This window comes from Oncorhynchus keta, chromosome 2, assembly GCF_023373465.1.
Source record: "Oncorhynchus keta strain PuntledgeMale-10-30-2019 chromosome 2, Oket_V2, whole genome shotgun sequence".
NCBI classification, from domain to species: domain Eukaryota; kingdom Metazoa; phylum Chordata; class Actinopteri; order Salmoniformes; family Salmonidae; genus Oncorhynchus; species Oncorhynchus keta.
In genome coordinates, this window is record NC_068422.1 from 60,397,626 (window position 1) to 60,417,143 (window position 19,518).

Below are 19,518 nucleotides of genomic sequence, written 5' to 3' on the forward strand. Positions count from 1 at the left end.
ACAAAATGTAAAAAAATTCAGACAAAAATAAACTAAGTCTATTGGTCTGAAATAAAACCATTCATTGTTTACTAGTGGGGAATGCAGTCAGAGGCTATAAAGGTGCCGCAGATTACAGTCCCCCCAGTTCTCTCTTTGCTCTCTTTCACGTTTCAGTCCCCAACAGGTCGTAGATATGCTTTTTTCAACTGTCCTGGAGGATCAAGAGAACAATGATTCGGAAGAGGAATCTGAAGAAGGAGAATAACACAACCCAGAGTACAATGCATCATCTTCAGATGAAGAAGAAATCGCCCAATGTGAAAGAGATACATTTTTTTCAAAGAAAAGCTAAATAACATAGTCCTTGTCACCATATGACAACCAGGGCAGGATGGCAGCATTTAAGTAATTGGTGAACCAAGCGAGGCAATCATTTGAGAAACCAAGGCTGTTGAGTCTGCCAATAAGAATGTTATGATTGACAGAGTCGAAAGCCTTATGTAATGGGTCCTATGTATAGCTGGTGTAGAGAGTCAGGCGCAGGACAGCAGATATGAGTAATCAACATACTTTTACTCAAAATGTCAAATATACAAAGTAACAAATACACGCACACCATGACAGACCGAAAATACAATAAACAATCCCTCACAAAAATCCATGGGGGAACAGAGGGTTAAATAATGGAACAGTAATTGTGGGATTGAAATCAGGTGTGTAAAACAAAGACAAAACAAATGGAAAATGAAAAGTGGATCGGCGGTGGGTAGAAGGCCGGTGACGTCGACCCCCGAACGCCGCCCGAACAAGGAGAGGGACCGACTTCAGCTGAAGTCGTGACACCTTAGCCAGGTCGATGAATACGGCTGCACAGTAATGTCTCTTATCGATGGCGGTTATGATATCGTTTTGGACCTTGAGCATGGCTGAGGTGCACCCATGACCAACTCTGAAACCAGATTGCATAGCGGAGAAGGTACGGTGAGATTCGAAGTGGTCGGTAATCTGTTTGTTAACTTGGCTTTCAAAGACCTTAGAAAGGCAGGGTAGAATAGATATAGGTCTGTAGCAGTTTGAGTCTAGAGTATCTCCCCCTTTGAAGAGGGGGATGACCGTGGCAGCTTTCCAATCTATGGGAATCTCAGACGATACGAAAGAGAGGTCTTAACATGGTAGTAATAGGGGCTGCAGCAATTTCGGCAGATTTTAGAAAGAGAGGTTCCAGATTGTCTAGCCTGGCTGATTAGTAGGGGTCCAGATTTTGCAGCTCTTTCAGAGTTGCTGTGGGGAGCGCAGGGCTGTTGATTGGAGTAGGGGTAGCCAGGTGGAAGGCATGGCCACCCGTAGAAAAATGCTTATTGAAATTCTCAATTATTGTGGATTTATCGGTAGTGACAGTGTTTCCTAGCCTCAGTGCAGTGGGCAGCTGGGAGGAGGTGCTCTTATTATCCATGGACTTTCATATCACTATGTTGCCCAAAAAGTTCAAGACTGTTATTGTTTTTACACTATACAAGTGCTATCTCTTGAAAAAAAACATGTTTATACCTATGCAGTACCTTTTAGCAATGATAAGAAACCTCTACTTTAGTGAAGAAAACAATTATGACAGGTGTGTTGTAATAAAAAAAATGTGGTGTCCACTGACTAAATGCAGTCTTTCTGGAAAACCCAGATATTCATAAAGTTTGATGCATGACTGGTTGTTTCTTCATGCATAATAGATTTGGCCTTTACAATTCAATTAAGCTGCTTTATTTTCAGGGTTCAGTGAAGGTGAGTCATTTTTGAGTAAACAGGGGATTAAACAGAATGTTAAGACTACACAAGGGTTAAGTCAAGTATTTACAGGGTGTCGAGTCATTCCTGGTCGTTAATGTCTAATTGACCACACATTGTTGCAAATTGAAATGTCGTCAATGCTACACAGGTGTCTGTCGTTTAGGTGCTCGTTATACGTGCTTGAAATCATAGATTGACGCCTTTGCCGTGTTCAAGAGCGTCAAGACTGTGATCGCTCAAGGGTGAATTGTGACTGAATTATTGAGCTGCAAACAATATTAAGCGGTTATTTATAAATCGAGGTTAATCTAAATCAGTCTCGACTCGCCTTAAAAGTCGTCTGCAACGTGGAACGTGCCTCCAACAATTCATTGACACCGCTGTGACTGGTAAGGGTTATTTGTTCTAGCATCACATTTTACACAAGACACGCCAAAATTCATATAAAGATAATTTTAACATGCCAATGTCATGTCCCAGTGTGCCTCAACCAGACTCCTTCAAAGCCAGCGCATTCACATCAACCATCTAAAGGACGTGAAAGGACGTGACCCTCAAGTCTTACATTTTAGATTGATCTTCACATTTCAAAAGTAGTTTAATGAAAACACTTCGCAATTTTATTTGAGTGTCGTGTCACTTAAATTACATATCTTGAATTTGAAAATCCTGTGGTAGGTTATTGAGGGCCTTGGGGCACAATAGGAATTGAAATAGTATTGCTCTAATTCTGTGACTATTCCTGTGTTTGAATGGATATTAGATCACCCACTGTTGACAAACTGTTTGAAAAAGGGTTGTTGCAGTCAGTCAGTCATCCAGGCTATATGAAATGATGGGGTGACTGAACACCATATGGGTGGAGGACATCCGGAATTTAGAATGATCAAGGGGTCCACGGTTCAATTTATCTTTAGGCCCAGAATGGCACTAGTAACAAGCAGGTGAAATGCCCTGTAAATGCAATCTGTCATTCTGGTCAATATCAGACAAACATGCATGCATGTATTACCTTAATAGTTTTTTTGCCTTTACAGTTATGGAAATACACAGAAATGTTGAAAGTGGGTCTGCTACCTTGGTGGTCTGCAGCACCACTAAAGACCATTCTCCTATGATGTAGTAGACCCTATCAGAAAATGTAACTTTTTTGTTTTTATACAAAAAACAAGCCATTTCTCCATTTTGGTCAAAGTGTGCCATTAACTAACCACAACTTTCCTGTCCGAAGACCTTCATGAACTACTAAAACTATATCTGACAGTTTGGGGTAGAGAAATTCCATCTAACGGGTGAAAAATGAACTCTGTCTTTTCTGTGCATGTGTATGTCTTTAAGCATAACTGTATACAAATATGCTAATAATGCATCCAGTCTCTGGTTATTGGTGATACTACCCATTCTGCCCAATTGTAACCTTTGACCCCTTGCACATGGCCTTAAATTTCCACATTCTGGATGACATCATGCCAAACTTTGTTGGTATTTCACTATTTGATCTAGCATGTGACTGTTTTTTTCCCCCCCCCAGCACTTGTCCCATGTTGGCTGGTCTATTATGCAGTTAAATTGAAAGGTTCAACAAGATGTAGCCATGACATGTGAATTGAGATGAGGGGAAATGCCAATCAATGACAACTGAAATGACAAATATTTTCTGCACATCGCTATATTTGTTCATGTTGACATACTTTGAATGTGGGTGAGGCATTTCATTTCTAGTCTTCTTAATTTGTAGTTTTGAGTGGCCTGTAAATATTTTTCAATAATTTGGTCGGATGTCTGTCTAAGAAATAATTAATGATCATGATTTCAATTTAGTTTAATAACATCAAACACTCACTTCTCCAGATGGGCGCACATAATATTATTCACTATTTTCCATAAATGTAAAAGCTTTAGATTGGCACATGCTAGGCTAAAATGAGTTTGCACCATATTTCCTCTTCATGCTGAGAATTGAATGGGTGCACTTTGGGAGAACTGAGAAGTTTGGCACTAATTACTGCACAACTCCTTCCTCCCTCAATGAAGCGGTCACTGCTTAGACAGGATTGGGCAGGTCAAACCAAGGGCTCCACTACATGGGTTTAACCCTTCTAGTTATTTATAATCAGTGATTACATTTAGGGAGGAAGAAAGGAGGGGTATATGTAAAGATTGAGCGAGCCACTATTGTCAGCTTGACAACTCAATCGTGTTATTTGCATATAATAGACTTGACCTCTGACCTGTATACTGTCTGTACCATTCCACAGATATCTCGTACAGTGGAGACACTTGAGCCTCTGCGTCATCCACGTCAGCAATAACTCATCACTCCTACTCCAGGTAAATTCATTAGCATGAAGTTTGATACCCATATGACCCCACTCAACCCCAGGGGCCAAGTGTCAACATTCAATCTAACCTGGGGCCTTACGTATCAAGTGTCTCAGAGTAGAAGTGTTCCTCTCGGATCAGTTTTGCAGTTTACAACAAGAATAAGATTATAGACTCATACACATCCTAGATCAACAATTACTCTGAGATGATTTGTGGATGAAGTCCCACGTCCCCCTCTGTCCATATTCGGCTGTTCATTTGGATCTTAACATGCCTTTTGGGGGCCCTAACTGAGATTTTGTTGGGGTGCCCCCCCACCTCGCTGGCAAAACATTTTAGCCCCCACCCCGACAGTGGAGAGAAATAGAATACATGTCATGCAATTAGACTCAGTTTGCCATGGAGCAGTATTACAGGGAATTTCCTGCAATTCTATACTGTTTTGTCAAGACTTATGTATGTTAACCATATCTGAGTGAGAGTGACTTAACAAAATCGGTGTTGGGCCATTAATTATAAGAAGTTTAGAAAACTGGCTCGACAATCTACATTTTTGTAGCTGACACAACTTGTTCTGATATTTATTATATCCATTTTTAAGATCGTTTTCTATTGTTAGGTATTACTGCATTGTGGGAGCTAGAAACAAACGTTTTGTTAGGTATTACTGTGTATGTGACAAACTTTTTATTTGATAACCAACTGCTGATTCATAACCAAATTTAAATTTCACCTTGTGTATTTTACTACTCTAATACAATAGTAAGTGACTGAATTCTTTAAAAAAAATAATCCTAATAATATTGGTAGGTGGCCCCCTAGCTACTGCTTTATGTCGCTTATACCTGCAGCCCACTGGTTATGAATGATAGCGTAATTCCATCCTCCCTGGAAGTAATCATTGCTTAGACATGATTTGGCAAGTCATGTATCTAGAAATTATCATTGATTATGGTAGTATTTTTTTCAAAGAATAGAATTCACTTTAAATCCATTTCCTTTAACTTCAATGTCAAATTCTGCATGCAGATTTGAATTCAAAATGATGTAATTTATGTAGAATGTAACAGCTCAATTTCATTCTGAATGTACCCGAGTCTGGCTTGGTAAACCATTTGACGCACTTCGGGATATTTTTCCACAACATTCCATATAGTTAGTTAACTGTCTTAAACTTGTCCTAAGTGTAATCTCAATACTTATACCAATGTAAATTTCCTTGTCAGAATGCCAAAGAGAAAGAGGGCCCCAACTTTTGATGACATTGCCTCAGTTGTTGAAAGGCTAGGCCTCTCACCAGAGGAAGTTACAGCAGCGAGCGACCATCAAGAAAATGGATTATTTTCTGTGATGGTCATTGAACTGGAAAGGTCTAACACCCTCAGCTATCGCCGTCAACTATACGACATGTGGAGTAAGGGAAGGATGGCCAATGCACAACCCCACTCCATCTCCCAGATTTCCCATTCACTATCCCCAGGTCCCCTCAATCACTACCCCAGCAAGTATACACCACGCGGCTGCTACCTTTAACACCAGCACAAGCAGCTGAAATGTTTGATCCCGCTAAGGTATCCCACCTTCCACCACTCCAACCCAAGCCTGGATACATTTTTCTGTTTGCAGGTAGTTCCTCGTCATGTGAGGACTGGAAGGCGGACCAAAAAAGATGGATTCAGAAGGGATCTCACAGCCTTCCTCGCCGTTCACCAAAACTAAGGGTGCGGTACTATGCAGGAAAGGAAGCACCAGGGTGCCAAAAAAGGGAGTATGAGTTGCTTCACCAGCCTGAAACTCCTGTGCTAATTCACTACTTTGGTGAAGAGGCACACCAATGTCCCCAACCCACGGTAACAGCCAACGGCCGCAAGCAAGGGATTTAATCCGATCAGCTACCTTAATTATAGATGAAATGTCCCGACGAAAGACTGAAACACCTAGCAAAGTATACTCTGATATGACCAATAACCCAACACCACCCCCAAATGCATCATTCATGCCAGTTTACCGACCTCGCAACTTGGCACAAGTGAAGAACACAATTCGTCGAGCAAGGGACATCACTGTTTTGGACCGGGACGAGTTGGTGGCAACACATATGATGGGTGACATTCTCCCTGGATTTGTCACCCATATGGAGACTGAACCTGCAACACTTCTGGTAGTGGCAGCACCAGAAATGGTTGAAGAGGCCAAGGCAGTTATTAAAAGCAAACACCAAGGAGCACACATTTTTCACTGACACAGCGTTTGACCTCGGCAATTTTTGTTTCACCCCTTGTTTTCAGTAATGTAGCATTTCAAGAGGTACCCGTCCTTCCCCTGGCATTCCTCATTCACACCACCCGGCACATGGAAAACCACGAGTTCTTTCGCAACATCCTTTCATTCATTCCCCAACTATCAACTTCAATCTTCTGCACAGACCATGAGGTGGCTATTGAGGGAACAATCCAGTCTGTGCTGCCGCAAGCCAGGATAGTCAATTGCTGGAACCACATCTCGAACAATGTGACGCAGAAGATGGGGTCAGAGGGTGCCGACGGTGTGGCCCGACTACCAGCAGGCCATCAAAGAGCTCTTGGCCACGAAATCAAGGAGTGACTACGAATGCACACTGGAGAGTGTGTGCCTCCACTGGAGCCCTGATTTCGAGGCTTATTTCCATCAGTTGCTCTCTGACGCCATGGACAAGGGTGCACAATATGTGCTCAACAGCTTGGGCATCCAGTCAGATGAAATTCCCAACAACTGCTCAGAGAGCTACAATGCTGTCCTCAAGGCATTGGTTTGATGGAAGGTCAGAGTAGACAGTGGTTTATCTACTCTACCAACTCCAAACCAAAGCCTTGAGGGAGGTGCTGCGGGGCTACTGTAACCTAGGGAATTTCTACCTGACCCCAGAGTGCCATGAGCAATTTTCCAGGTGAATGCTCACCACCAGTTTCCCCTACCACATGTCAGAGGAAGACATGGTGTATTTTGCTGAAGGCATCCAGTCCTGTGTGGCACAAGGAAGAGGTTGTCATGGAAGAAATCGGAGTGGCAGCCTTAGCCCGGATGATTTTGGCGAAAGGACGTATCCTCCCGGTGACAAGCACCAAATCGTTCCTCTACCAGGGCTTCTCAGACAAGCAGCATGTTACTCTGTTGCCAATGGAGATGTGCTCCTGCTCTGCATTTGACAGTTCCCAGAGGTGTGTCCGCTGACTGGCAGCTGTACTGGCCATTGGCGGAAGTGTACCGCCCTATGCCAATAAAGCTGAGGACAGGGCATCTGGCTGCAAAACGCTCTGGCCATAAGTGTGCCACCAAGGAGCATGTCCAGATGGGAGCCAAACACCAGGAAGAAGAATCGACCGTTCATCAACAGGTTGGTCTCATGTTGCTATTTAGTTACATGTCTTATTTGGGTATGTTAAAATGGTGACTGTTTTAGTAACCCATGTGGTCCTCATGGGTTTTATGTATATCTGGAATCACAAAATGCAGATCTGTCCCAAACTGAACTGTCCCTGTTTATTCAACAGTCACCTGTCTGTCTGACAAACACCACAGCAGGGATGACGAATTGGAGAATGGATTAAGTGGAATGTGACTTTTGGTTACATTCTGCATGTTTTCCTACTGCATGTTGATCACATCTGTACTGTCAGGCAGTTTGGACCCGATCTTTGATGCACAAAATCTGTTTGTATAGGTGAAGCAAGTGTGGGCAATGTCGTCGGCTGGAGTGGACAGGGCAACTGCAATAATTTTGTTGGGAGGGATCCTTTGCCATCCTGCACCTCCATGACGTCCTTACGTTGAAGCCCAATGAGTGGCTTTAGTGGGGAGGTATGTTAAGGTCCCCCACATGTTATGGTTGAATTGTATGAAATTTCCATGTGTGCAGTTTGTATATATAAAGTACAATTAGAGTTGTTGACTGAGCTGACTGTATTGCCTGGGCATCACGTCAACTTTGACCAACCATATGTCATTCTGCTGTAGGTAATTGACTTCTAATTCCAACTGAAGAGGATTGACCTTCAAGTGGAGGGGGATGATTTATTGTGGATCACTTTGTGGCAGGGATTATCCTGCATGGGGATAAGGTGGCTGGCGATGCGCAAGAACACCTTGTCAAAGGTAAAGGCATGTCCGCATAGTTGCTTTTGTCATGGTTCTAAATAAGAGGCTAGAGGGATCAATGTAGGGAGAGCTGCCACCTTTCTGACAAAATATTGCCTGCCACACCGTATAAATGTATCTTTACTCCTATTCCTGTAGAGCAGTCTGGAGCAGCACAGTTGCTGGATTGGAGTTTGCAACGTGGGAAATTACCACTGGATACTCTTGGTAAACTGCACAAGATTGGCCATTTTAGTGAGAGATTGGACAGTACTATTCTTGAATATGTTATGTTTGAGGCCATTTTGATATACTGACTTGACATTACCGCTTGCGTTTAGGATGGCAATTGCAGGACCCACTCTGCCATTGTCCTGGACCCTACTGGTTCCCCTAACGTGGAGAGCCATATGTGTGAGAACCTGGTGAAGCACATCTGGTATGGTCAATGTAGTTTTTTGGGGTATCTGTACTTTACTGTTTATTTAGTTTTTACCAGTTTTACTTTACTACATTCCTAAAGATATTATATTTTTACTCCATACATTTTCCCTGACACCGAAAGTACTTGTTACATTTTGAATGCCTAGAGGACAGAAAAATGAGTCTCCTCTTCACTGTTGATGTTGAGACAGGTGTTTTGTGGGTACTATTTAATGAAGCTGCCAGTTGAGGACTTGTGAGGCGTCTTTCTCAAACTAGACATTTCTTTTCCGCTCTCTCCACTAATGTACAAGACCATGGTGCTTGTCCTCTTACTCAGTTGTCAGGTACCAAGGGGCCCCCACTCTTTCTATTCTGGTTAGAGGCAGTTTGAAACCCCACCTCTTTGCTGTTCTTTAAGATTTAGATGCACTATTGTAAAGTGACTGTTCCACTGGATGTAGTGTTGTAAGAGATCTTCAGTCCTTTTCAGTTGTGGCAAGTTTTCTCTGTGACATGGAATAGCCTTCATTTCTCAGAACAAGATTAGACTGAGTTTCAGAAGAAAGTTCTTTATTTCTGGCCATTTTGAGCCTGTTATCTAACCCACAAATGTCGACGCTCCAGGTACTCAACTAGTCTAAAGAAGGCCTGTTTCTTTAATCAGAACAACAGTTTTCAACTGTGCTAACATAATTCCAAATGGGTTTTCTGATAATGGCACTATGTACGCCTATGTAGATGTTCCATAATAAATCTGCTGTTTCCAGCAACAAAAGTAATTTACAACATTAACAATGTATACACTGTGTTTCTGATCAATTTGATATTATTTTAATGGACAAAAGCTCTTTCTTTCAAAAACAAGCACTTTTCTAAGTCACCCCAAACTTTCGAACGGTAGTGTAACTTTTTATTCAAGTAACTTATCGACAAGGGATACCCACACAAGGTGGATATAGTGAGAACCCACTGAGTGAAGTTAGTATATAACCCAGAAGCGCTCTCAGCATAGGTGCAACCTCTGATGTACAATGGTTCCAAACACTAACCCCACACATCCTGTGCCAGACCTTAAGCCCCAAATACCAATAACTTGTTTTGTTGAGTACTAGAAACTTAGGACATATGTTAATTTGTTTTCTCTCCCCTGGTTCAAGGTGAAAACTCTTCCCCTAGGAGGAGGTGACTGATGCACACACTGGAGACAAGTGATTGGTTCCCCATTACTCACGCCACACATGGTTTGCAATAAAGACACATTTCACATATGGAAACAATGTTTCCTCCTTACCTCCTTTGCCATATTCCTAGCTGATATTCTGCATAGCAAAGGGGACATGTGAAAGACAAGCCTGACTTCTCCCCTCTCTGGGCCTCAGGTGACTGAGGCCCATATGAGGGAGGTAGTGCAGCTGCCAACACCAGAGTCGGAAAGGAGACATTCTAATGACGAGTTCAACAGTTCAAACATATAAGCATATTCTGTAGATAAGACATCTTAATTATCTATGTTACTTCTGCTTTCTCCACCCCAGTACTTTTCCACCACTGAGTACATACATCTATTGTATGGTCAGGCAAAAATATTGTTTGACCATTTCTACAATATCTGGCATACAAGTTATGTTGACCTGTCAATGTTGAGACTACTTTTACATTTATGGTCCGGGTTGCATATTGACTCAATTAGCCTATGTGTTCATGTTATGAATGTTGTATGCTATGAAGAGAATTATGAAGTATCATTGATTTCTTTTCAGGCACGCCGTTTTCAATCATCAGCAGCCATTCATGTGTTATGCAGGTATATGAATGTTGGAAGTATAACAGGGAGGAGAGAATGTCATGGCCTATGTAGAAACAATGTTTTCCTCCCCAAACAGATACTGGTTTCAGGAACGAACCTGCAGAACTGGGACAGAATCTGTGTTCAGCAATGTTCCCTGGCAGGCGACAACGATACCGCAAAGCGACGTCTACAATTGTGGCGTTTATGTGCTGCTGGTGAGTTCATATGCTAATTAGTTCCCAGGATAATTCAGTAGGCAAATCTGTTATGTTAGAAATCTGTGGGTAGCCTTTAATGGTAGGACACCCACAACTGGGTCAATAGCAAATGCACCCAATGTTCACATGAAGAGATCTTTGAGGGTTTAGCCAAAGTCATTCCATTGATAGGATTAGATTAGCATAACAAATTAGTATACATTTCACACCTGTCATGTGCACGCCTAAGAAAATGGTCTGAAACGGGAAGGGACCCATGTGTATGTGTTCAAGAATATATATTATTTTTCTGTTGCTAACCGATGTCCTATGGTGTCCACTAATGAATATGACCCAGGTCAATAGGGAACTTGGTTGCTCTAAATGAAATGTTGGTGTAATATCAAATCAGTGGAGCTTCAACATCACCAGTGTGCTGCCTTGTTTTCATGATTACAGCCAAGAAACAAAGGTTTTCCAAAGTGTAACATTATCACAATGAATCAAATGATTACTATTGTTAACATGACAAGGCAGTTGGAGGCCTGCTTTCACATCTTATATTTCCCAATGGCCCTATAGATGGCAGACATATTTTTACCATTGTCTGTCCTTTATTCTAGAACTTCCGGCATCGACCGAGGTGGCTGCCTCGCTTCGCGTTCCTAGGAAACTATGCAGTATTGTTTTTGTTATTTCTGACATTGTTACCCCAGGAAATCTTAAGTTTTATTACATACAGACGAGAGGAACTATTGGATATAAGAGCAACGTCAACTCGCCAGGAATGCGACTTTCCTGACGCGGATCCTCTGTTTGGTCCATCACCTAGGACAATGGATCGGATCCCAGCCGGCGACCCAAAACAAAGGCGCCGCAGACTGATCGTCTTCTGGTCAGGCTCCATAGACGGGGACACCGCTCCTGAGCATACTACTCGCCAATGTCCAGTCTTTTGACAAGGTAGATGAAATCCGAGCAAGGTTTGCCTTCCAGAGAAATCAGACACTAACATTCTTTGTTTCATGGAAACGTGGCTCACTCGAGATACGCTATCTGAGTCGGTTAAGACACCTGGTTTCTTCACGCATCGCGCCGGCAGAAACGAGCATCCTTCTGGTAAGAAGGGTGGGGGTGTATGCCTTATGATTAACGAGACGTGATGCGATCATACAGGAACTCAAGCCCTTTTGCTCACCTGACTTAGAATTCCTTTCAATCAAATGCCGGCCGCATTATCTACCAAGAGAATTCTCTTCGATTTATAATCACAGCCGTATACGGAAACCACGTATCCTGAGGCTGCATTTATTGTAGCTGGGGATTTTAACAAGGCTAATCTGAAAACAAGGCTCCCTAAATTTTACCAGCATATTGATTGCGTGACCCCGGGCTGGCAAAACCCTGGATCATTGTTATTCTAACTTCCGCAACACATAAAGCCCTCCCCTGCCCTCCTTTTGGAAAAGCTGACAACGACTCCCTTTTGTTGCTCCCAGCCTATAGACAGAAACTAAAACGGGAAGCACCCGTGCTCAGGTCTGTTCAACTCTGGTCCGACCAATCGGATTCCACGCTTCAAGATTGCTTTGATCACGTGAACTGGGATATGTTTCCACATAGTGTCGAACAACAATATTGATGAATATGCTGATTCGGTGAGCAGGTTTATTAGCAAGTGCATCGGTGATGATGTACCCACAGCGTCTATTAAAACATTCCCCAACCAGAAACTGTGGATTGATGGCAGCATTTGTGCAAAACTGAAATCGCGAACCACTGCTTGAAATCTTTGCAAGGTGACCGGAAACATGACCGAATACAGTGTAGCTAGTCCGTCCAAGGCAATCAAACAAGCTAAGCATTAGTATAGAGACAAAGTAGAGTCACAATTCAATGGCTCAGACACGAGGAATGTGGCAGGTTCTAAAGTCAATTACGGACTACAAAAGAAAAACCAGCCCTGTCGCGGACCACGATGTCTTCTTGCTCCCAGACAAACTAAACTTCTTTGCTCGCTTTGAGGACAATAGTGCCACTGACACGGCCCGCTACTAAAACCTGCGGGCTCTCCTTCACTGCAGCCAACGTGAGTAAAACATTTAAACGTGTTAAACCTTGCAAGGCTGCAGGCCCAGATGGTATCCACGGCCGCGTCCTCGGAGCATGTGCAGACCAGCTGGCTGGTGTGTTTACGGACATTCAATAAATCCTTATCCCAGTCTGCTGTTCCCACATGCTTCAAGAGGGCAACAATTGTTCCTGTTCTCATGAAAGCTAAGGTAACTGAGCTAAATCACTACCGCCCCGTAGCACTCACTTCCGTCATCATGAAGTGCTTTGAGAGACTAGTCAAGGACCATGTCACCTCCACCCTACCTGACACCCTAGATACACTCCAATTTGCTTACCGTCAGGCAAATAACCTCCCAATCAATGTCAACTAAACAAAGGAGTTGATCGTGGACTTCAGGAAACGGCAGAGGGAGCACCCCCCTATCCACATTGGTGGGACAGTAGTGAAGGTGGAAAGTTAAGTTCCTCGGTGTACACATCACGGACAAAATGAAATGGTCCACCCACACAAAGCGTGGTGAAGAAGGCGCAGCAGCGGGTAGTGAGGTCTGCACAACGCATCACTGGGGGCCAACTACTTGCCCTCCAGGACACTTACACCACCCGACGTCACAGGAAGGCCCTAAAGATCATCAAGACAACAACCACCCAAGCCACTGTCTGTTTACCCCGCTATCATCCAGAAGGCGAGGTCAGTAAAAGGGAAATCAAAGTGGGGACCGAGAGACTGAAAAAGAGCTATCTCAAGGCCATCACTGTTAAACCGCCATCACTAACACACTGGCTCAACTCTAGCCACTTTAATAATGGAAACATTTATTACATCAATTAATCACTAGCCACCTTAAACAATGGCACTTTATATGTTTACATTCCCTACATTGCTTTTCTCATATGTATATACTGTACGCTATACCATCTACTGCATCTTGCCTATGCCGTTCGGCAATCGCTCATTCATATATTTTTATGTACATATTCTTATTCAGTCCTTTACACGTGTGTGTGTATAAAAGGTCAAATTTGATGTACTACATAGATTGCCAGAGTTAATGCAGAGGGAGAAGGCACTAAGTGACCCAACTGTCCCAATGCATGCTACATCGGTGGTGCCAGAATGGAGGTGGCCAAAGATCCTCGACAATCTCACATTTGTCCAGGATCTCTCACTTTTTTACATTCTGACAATGTAAAGCTGAAGACTTGTAGCCTCGTCTACATCATGCACTGCTCCTGGTGTCATTGCCGTGTGATGGGGAAATAAGGTGCTACAGCCCAGCAGCCAAGCCCAAGTCCCTGCTGCCTTATCTCATTTACTGTTGCTACATTGTCCTGGCCTCACTTTAATAGACTATTAGTAGTGTACGATAGCACTATTGTTTTACCTGACATGTTTGAGCTTGGCAACATTTTGTTGTAGTTTTAGCCTACATGGATGTCAAAGTAGCTGACAGACTACATTATAATTCCTAAGTAGCCTATAACTTAACCTCCCCATGTTTGATTGTAGGGAGATAGTAATTATTAATTTGATTGTTGGTAAACCTAAAGACCCCACTGCTGAAAGACGCAAAGCTCGACTAAACTTCTCAAATTCACCTAAACATTTTTTTCATATTTTAGAAGAAATCAATAATTATTTAAGAAAATTGTAAGGGTGACCATGTATTTGGCAATAACTGTATATAGTATATCATCCTAAGGCATTATGTGATATAGCTGACATGCTTGCTTTTATCTTTCAGAACTTGACAGGAAACTCAACTGCAGTTCCTGTGCAACAGATGATGGGGGGCGAGAATAATTTTACACATTCACGTAAGCTACGCAAAAGCAAGCCTGAGGGCCGGTCAGTTAGCATTCCAACTCCTTGTCACACAGTTGACATGACAATTCACTAAGCATTTTTACCTTTTCAATGTTTGAAGGGGCCCAAACATTTCCGTTTCTCTATGAACAATGGTCGGAGTGTAGGCAATTGCTGTGGTCTTTCTATTACTGTGGTCTAAGGGGGTGATGAGTTTTGTAGTGAATATGTTTATAACCTTAAAGGGATGGATAAGTAATTTCACTCATTTAAATTGTTTTCTTGCATTTAAAGCAGGTAGTGACTTCAATCTTCAGGTTCTTTTAACAAGCCACTGCCAAATGCTAATTGTAATTTCTTCACCAAACTGTCAATTTCCCCTCTTCGCCACATTCATGGCTAAATCTCTTGAATGGATTGTCGGTCAATGATTTAATCTAGAATCGAATGGCAGTGGCTAGTCAAGCAAACCAAATTGTGGATTGCTGAGCTATTCTTTCAGCTGTGACATCATATAATGGAATCAATGTCCTAATTGACATGTACTTTCACAGAGTGCTCCAGTTGATCCGACACCTCCTGTGCTGGGATATCCATCACCATTTAAAATCAACACATGGATAATCCTGCCTTACAATGGATATGCTCACCCTGCCACAATTGAATACCTGCACACCAAGGCTACTATTGGGTTGATACTGTGTCAAATTGATATCATTTCCAGAGGTGTAAACGATTTACAACTACAGTAGAAGGTATATTTTAGGGCTGTCCCAGACGGGAAAAAATCTTGGGCGACTTAGTCTTCCTGTCCTTTCCACCAATCGATTGGTCTAAATGTTTAAATATATAGACACACGCCCTATGTTTTTGAAGAAACCCACTACATATGCAATGAGCTTGTCTGATGCTTAAGCACACTGTTTGATTCATTTTGCTGTTGCATGAGGCTTGATGCTCATGGAACGAGTAAGCTATTAAACGGCCAATCGAAGCAGGAACGGTCTTACTTCTGTAGATGTATAAAGCCAGGGCGATTTAGAATTTAGTTAGGTCGCAGTTGCCATACCAGGCAGTACCATGCAACCTGTCAGGATGCTCACGATTTAAAGCTCTTAATGCTGCCATTCGACTCAACAGAAGCCACTGGAACGGCAAGCAGGAAGATATGATCTAAAAGCTCATGCTGAAATTCTGCCTTATTTGCCTGACTTACTGCTGCACATTTGCAATGTTGAATTTGACTCTTTGCACTTAATTGGATTGTAAATCCGATTACCCATGCTAAATCTGTTCAGTCCCCTGTGTGGGAATAGGTTTTGTCACGTCCTCTTCAACTGTCTTGGTGTGAGTAAAATCCAACGCAAGGTAGTTGGGTGGTGAGATTTGGAACAGGAGCCAGAGACAGAGCGGTAACTGCAATGAGAGGATATACGGTGTCAGGCAGGGAAACTGGCACAGCAGAGTAACATGATCTTGAGTAATCATAACTGGCTAAAATCATAAACTGACTGAGCAGAGATTACGATCTGGCAGAGTGGAAGTGGCAGGACTGTGTATTTGTAGAGGTCTTGATTATGGAACGAGTTGCAGCTGGTAGGGATCTGCTGACTCCAGCACACCTGTCTCCAATCCCACAGAGGGAGAGAGTGTACAGGGGGGAGTAACTGCAGGTCAATAAGACACCGGATGAACACCAGAGGGCATAGCAGGAGCAGATGTGACAGGGTCCTCATTGACTGGGGTCGACGAGAGCTTTTTGGCCGCCACATTTAGCTTCCGAGCTGATCATCCCTACTCAGCCACTCTTTAATCCCATTGATGTTCGAGCATTGAACGGGAGCTCTATAGGTCGGACACCTTAACACCACTCCCATAAACCTACGGGTGTCAGGGAATCACAGCCTGACCATTCAGTTCCTGCTCATTAAGTCCCCCCAGATTCCTGTGGTTTTGGGATTCTCCTGGCCCCAACAGCACAATCCACTCATCAACTGGTCTACTAGTGCAATTATGGGCTGGAGTCCGTTCTGCCACGGCCATTGTCTGAATTCGGCACAACCTGCCCAGGTAATGATTCCTGTGTCCTCGGTGGTTCCGGACCTCTCTGCCATTATGGCGGAGTACCAGGACCTCTGGGAGGTTTTCAGCAAGTCCCGGCCCACTTCCCTTCCACCGCACCGCCCCTATGACTGCGGGATTGACCTTCCTAGTACCACTCCGCCCCGGGGACGTCTTTACTCATTGTCGGGACCTGAGATGAAGGCTATGGAGAACTACATTGGACTCTCTAGCTACAGGATTTATCCATCCCCCTTCCTCTCCCACTGGCGCAGGCTTCTTCTTCGTGGAGAAGGACAAGACACTGCGCCCGTGCATTGACTACAGGGGACTCAATGACAATGTTAAGAACCAATATCCGCTACCACTCATTTCCTCGGCCTTCGAGCCGCTCCTGGTGGCAACTGTATTCTCCAAGCTGGATCTACAAAACACCTACCACCTAGTGGGGATACGAGAGGGGAACGAGTGGAAGACCGCCTTCAACACGGCCAGCGCCCACTACGAATATCTGGTCAGGCCCTTTGGCATCACAAACTCCCCTGCCGTGTTCCAGGCTCTGGTGAATGATGTTATCCGTGACATGCTGAATCGAGTTTGTCTTCGTCTTCCTTGATAACATCCTTGTCTTCTCCAGCTCCCCACAAGAACACATTCTTCATGTCCGGCAGTTTCTCCAGCGCCTTCTGGAGCGATTTCCATCGCTCCACCATTCCCCTTTCTGGGCTACATCATATCTGCTGGGAGTGTCCAGAGCTCCAAAACAACTGTGCAGTTACAAAAAATACAGACGAGATAAAAGTAACAAGTAATTAAAGAGCAGCAGTAAAAAAAAAATATATATATATATATATATATATACCGGTTAAGTATTGTAAGATTTGCCAAGTGTAGGGCGAGGGAGAGTTTTGTACGCATCTCTGTGTGTAGAGTAAAGGTGGTCTACAATTTGTTTCCCTCTAGTTGCGCATTTAACATGCTGATAGAAATTAGGTAACTGATTTTTAAGTGTCCTTTTTTGTAATGTTAATAGGATATTTGACATTGTAACAAATTGACTATTTTTAAAATGAACCATTTTTACTCAGTACTTTTTATAAATTTTAGATCCTTTTACTTGTAGGTTTAAAAAAATATATAATGTAATTAAAGAAACGGTGTACCCTGATACTGTCATATTGCAATACTGAACTGTGTAGATGGGTAATGGTTGAGTTGGCATAAGTTCGCTGAAATCCACTATCATTCGCTTATGTTTTGTTCGTTTCGTTTTCAGTTTGTCTGATTGAAGAACCTCTAGGTTATTAGAGAAATGCACATGCTAGTTTTCATTTGGAATTTAAACTACTTAAAAGAAAATTGAGTAACAATTGGCAGGAAGACAACATAGCTACAGTAGGTATTTTCCTTTCTGCAACTTCTACAGAAAACATTAACCATTTTATATTGATGAAAAAGGAATTTGCACACAGTTGGTGTTTACATTAAAAAGCCTTAATTACCATAATGGTATAAAGTCATTGACTCTTCATTAATCTAATGTATTGAAAGACTGTGCTAAATGTCTTGGGTGTGATGGGATAAGTTATACTATCCTGACTGTATTAGTCTCAAATGACCATTTCTGAATTTACCTATATGATTTTAAAAATATTCTGTACAAGGTGACTTGTCAATATTTACAGTGCTTCAGAAAGTATTTGGACCCCTTGACATGTTCAACATTTTGTTACGTTCTACAATTGATTTACATTGGTTTTCTCTCATCAGTCTACACACAGTAGCAAACAATGTCAAAGCAAAAACAGATTTAGTGTAAGGGCACAAGGTGAGACCCAGATGCAGACACGGGAGGCAGATGGTTAGAGTTTTGATATTTATTAAACAAGCCAAAAGGGCTAGGCAAGAGAATGGTTGTGCACAGGCAAAAGGTCAATCAGTTCGGAGTCTAGGAGATACAGAGTAGCAGGCAGCCTCGAGGGCAGGCAGAATGGTCAGGCAGGTGGGGTAAGGAGTCCAGAAAACAGACAAGGGTTAAAAAAAAAAAAAAAGACATGGTAGGGGAAGAGAATGGGAATGGGAAGAGAATCGAAGCAGGAGTAAGGTGGAAATGCCTTTTTATGCTCTCTTCGAGCAAAGCAACACTGAAGTGAGCATGAAGCTGTTCCGGACAAATGTGTGATCATGCTCTCCATAGCCGATGTGCGCAACCCCATAGAAAATCTTTGGAGGGAGTTGAAAGTCCGTGTTGCCCAGCAACAGCCCCAAAACATCACTGCTCTAGAGGAGATCTGCATGGAGGAATGGGCCAAAATACCAGCAACCGTGTGTGAAGACTTACAGAAAACATTTGACCTCTGTCATTGTCAACAAAGGGTATATAACAAAGTATTGAGAAACTTGTTTGTTATTGACCAAATACTTATTTTCCACTGTAATTTGCAAATAAATTCATTAAAAATCCTACAATGTGATTTTCTGGATTTTTTGCCCCCCTCATTTAGTCTGTCATAGTTGAAGTGTACCTATGATAAATTACAGGCCTCATCTTTTTAAGTAGGAGAACTTGCACAATTGGTGGCTGACTAAATACTTTATTGCCCCTCTGTACTAGGCGGTGTCAGAGAGAGGGCGAAGACTCCAGTCACCTTGTAACATATCACAACACTATTGAAATGACACATCAGATTATGTGATGGTGTAACAAACTTTAATTTGTATTTGATACAAACCTTCTCTGCAAATGGCTACTTTTACCTAGGGGCATGCTTTGTAGACCATTCAAAGGGGTTCCGATACCTGGTCCCCATGGAGGAAAAAAAACACGTTATGATAGCTTAGAAACAGTAGTAGGCAAATGAAGGGAAAAAGGTACAATAATAAGATGATGGTATAACATTTCTGGCGTTCTATTTGCTGGTAATTGGAAACGCATACCTTTTCGAATTTCGTCCCCCATT

General features: G+C 42.7%; 2 long non-coding RNA genes across 4 annotated transcripts; both read left to right on the forward strand.

Annotated features, from left to right (window-relative positions):
• Window positions 1-1,994: 1,994 nt before the first annotated feature.
• LOC118362724 (uncharacterized) lies at window positions 1,995-8,641 on the forward strand. Its single transcript, XR_008070713.1, has 7 exons — window positions 1,995-2,153; window positions 4,023-4,095; window positions 5,316-7,462; window positions 7,790-7,926; window positions 8,083-8,220; window positions 8,362-8,430; window positions 8,544-8,641. It is a non-coding gene; the product is annotated as an uncharacterized LOC118362724 (long non-coding RNA).
• Window positions 8,642-9,145: 504 nt separating this feature from the next.
• Window positions 9,146-19,021, forward strand: LOC118358123 (uncharacterized). Of its 3 annotated transcripts, none has more exons than XR_008079940.1 (4): window positions 9,146-10,432; window positions 10,512-10,632; window positions 11,447-11,577; window positions 15,052-19,021. It is a non-coding gene; the product is annotated as an uncharacterized LOC118358123 (long non-coding RNA). The 3 variants fall into 3 exon arrangements; XR_004820428.2 differs by lacking the exon at window positions 11,447-11,577 and having other exon boundaries at window positions 9,146-9,869; window positions 10,389-10,432; XR_008079933.1 differs by lacking the exon at window positions 11,447-11,577.
• Window positions 19,022-19,518: the final 497 nt, after the last annotated feature.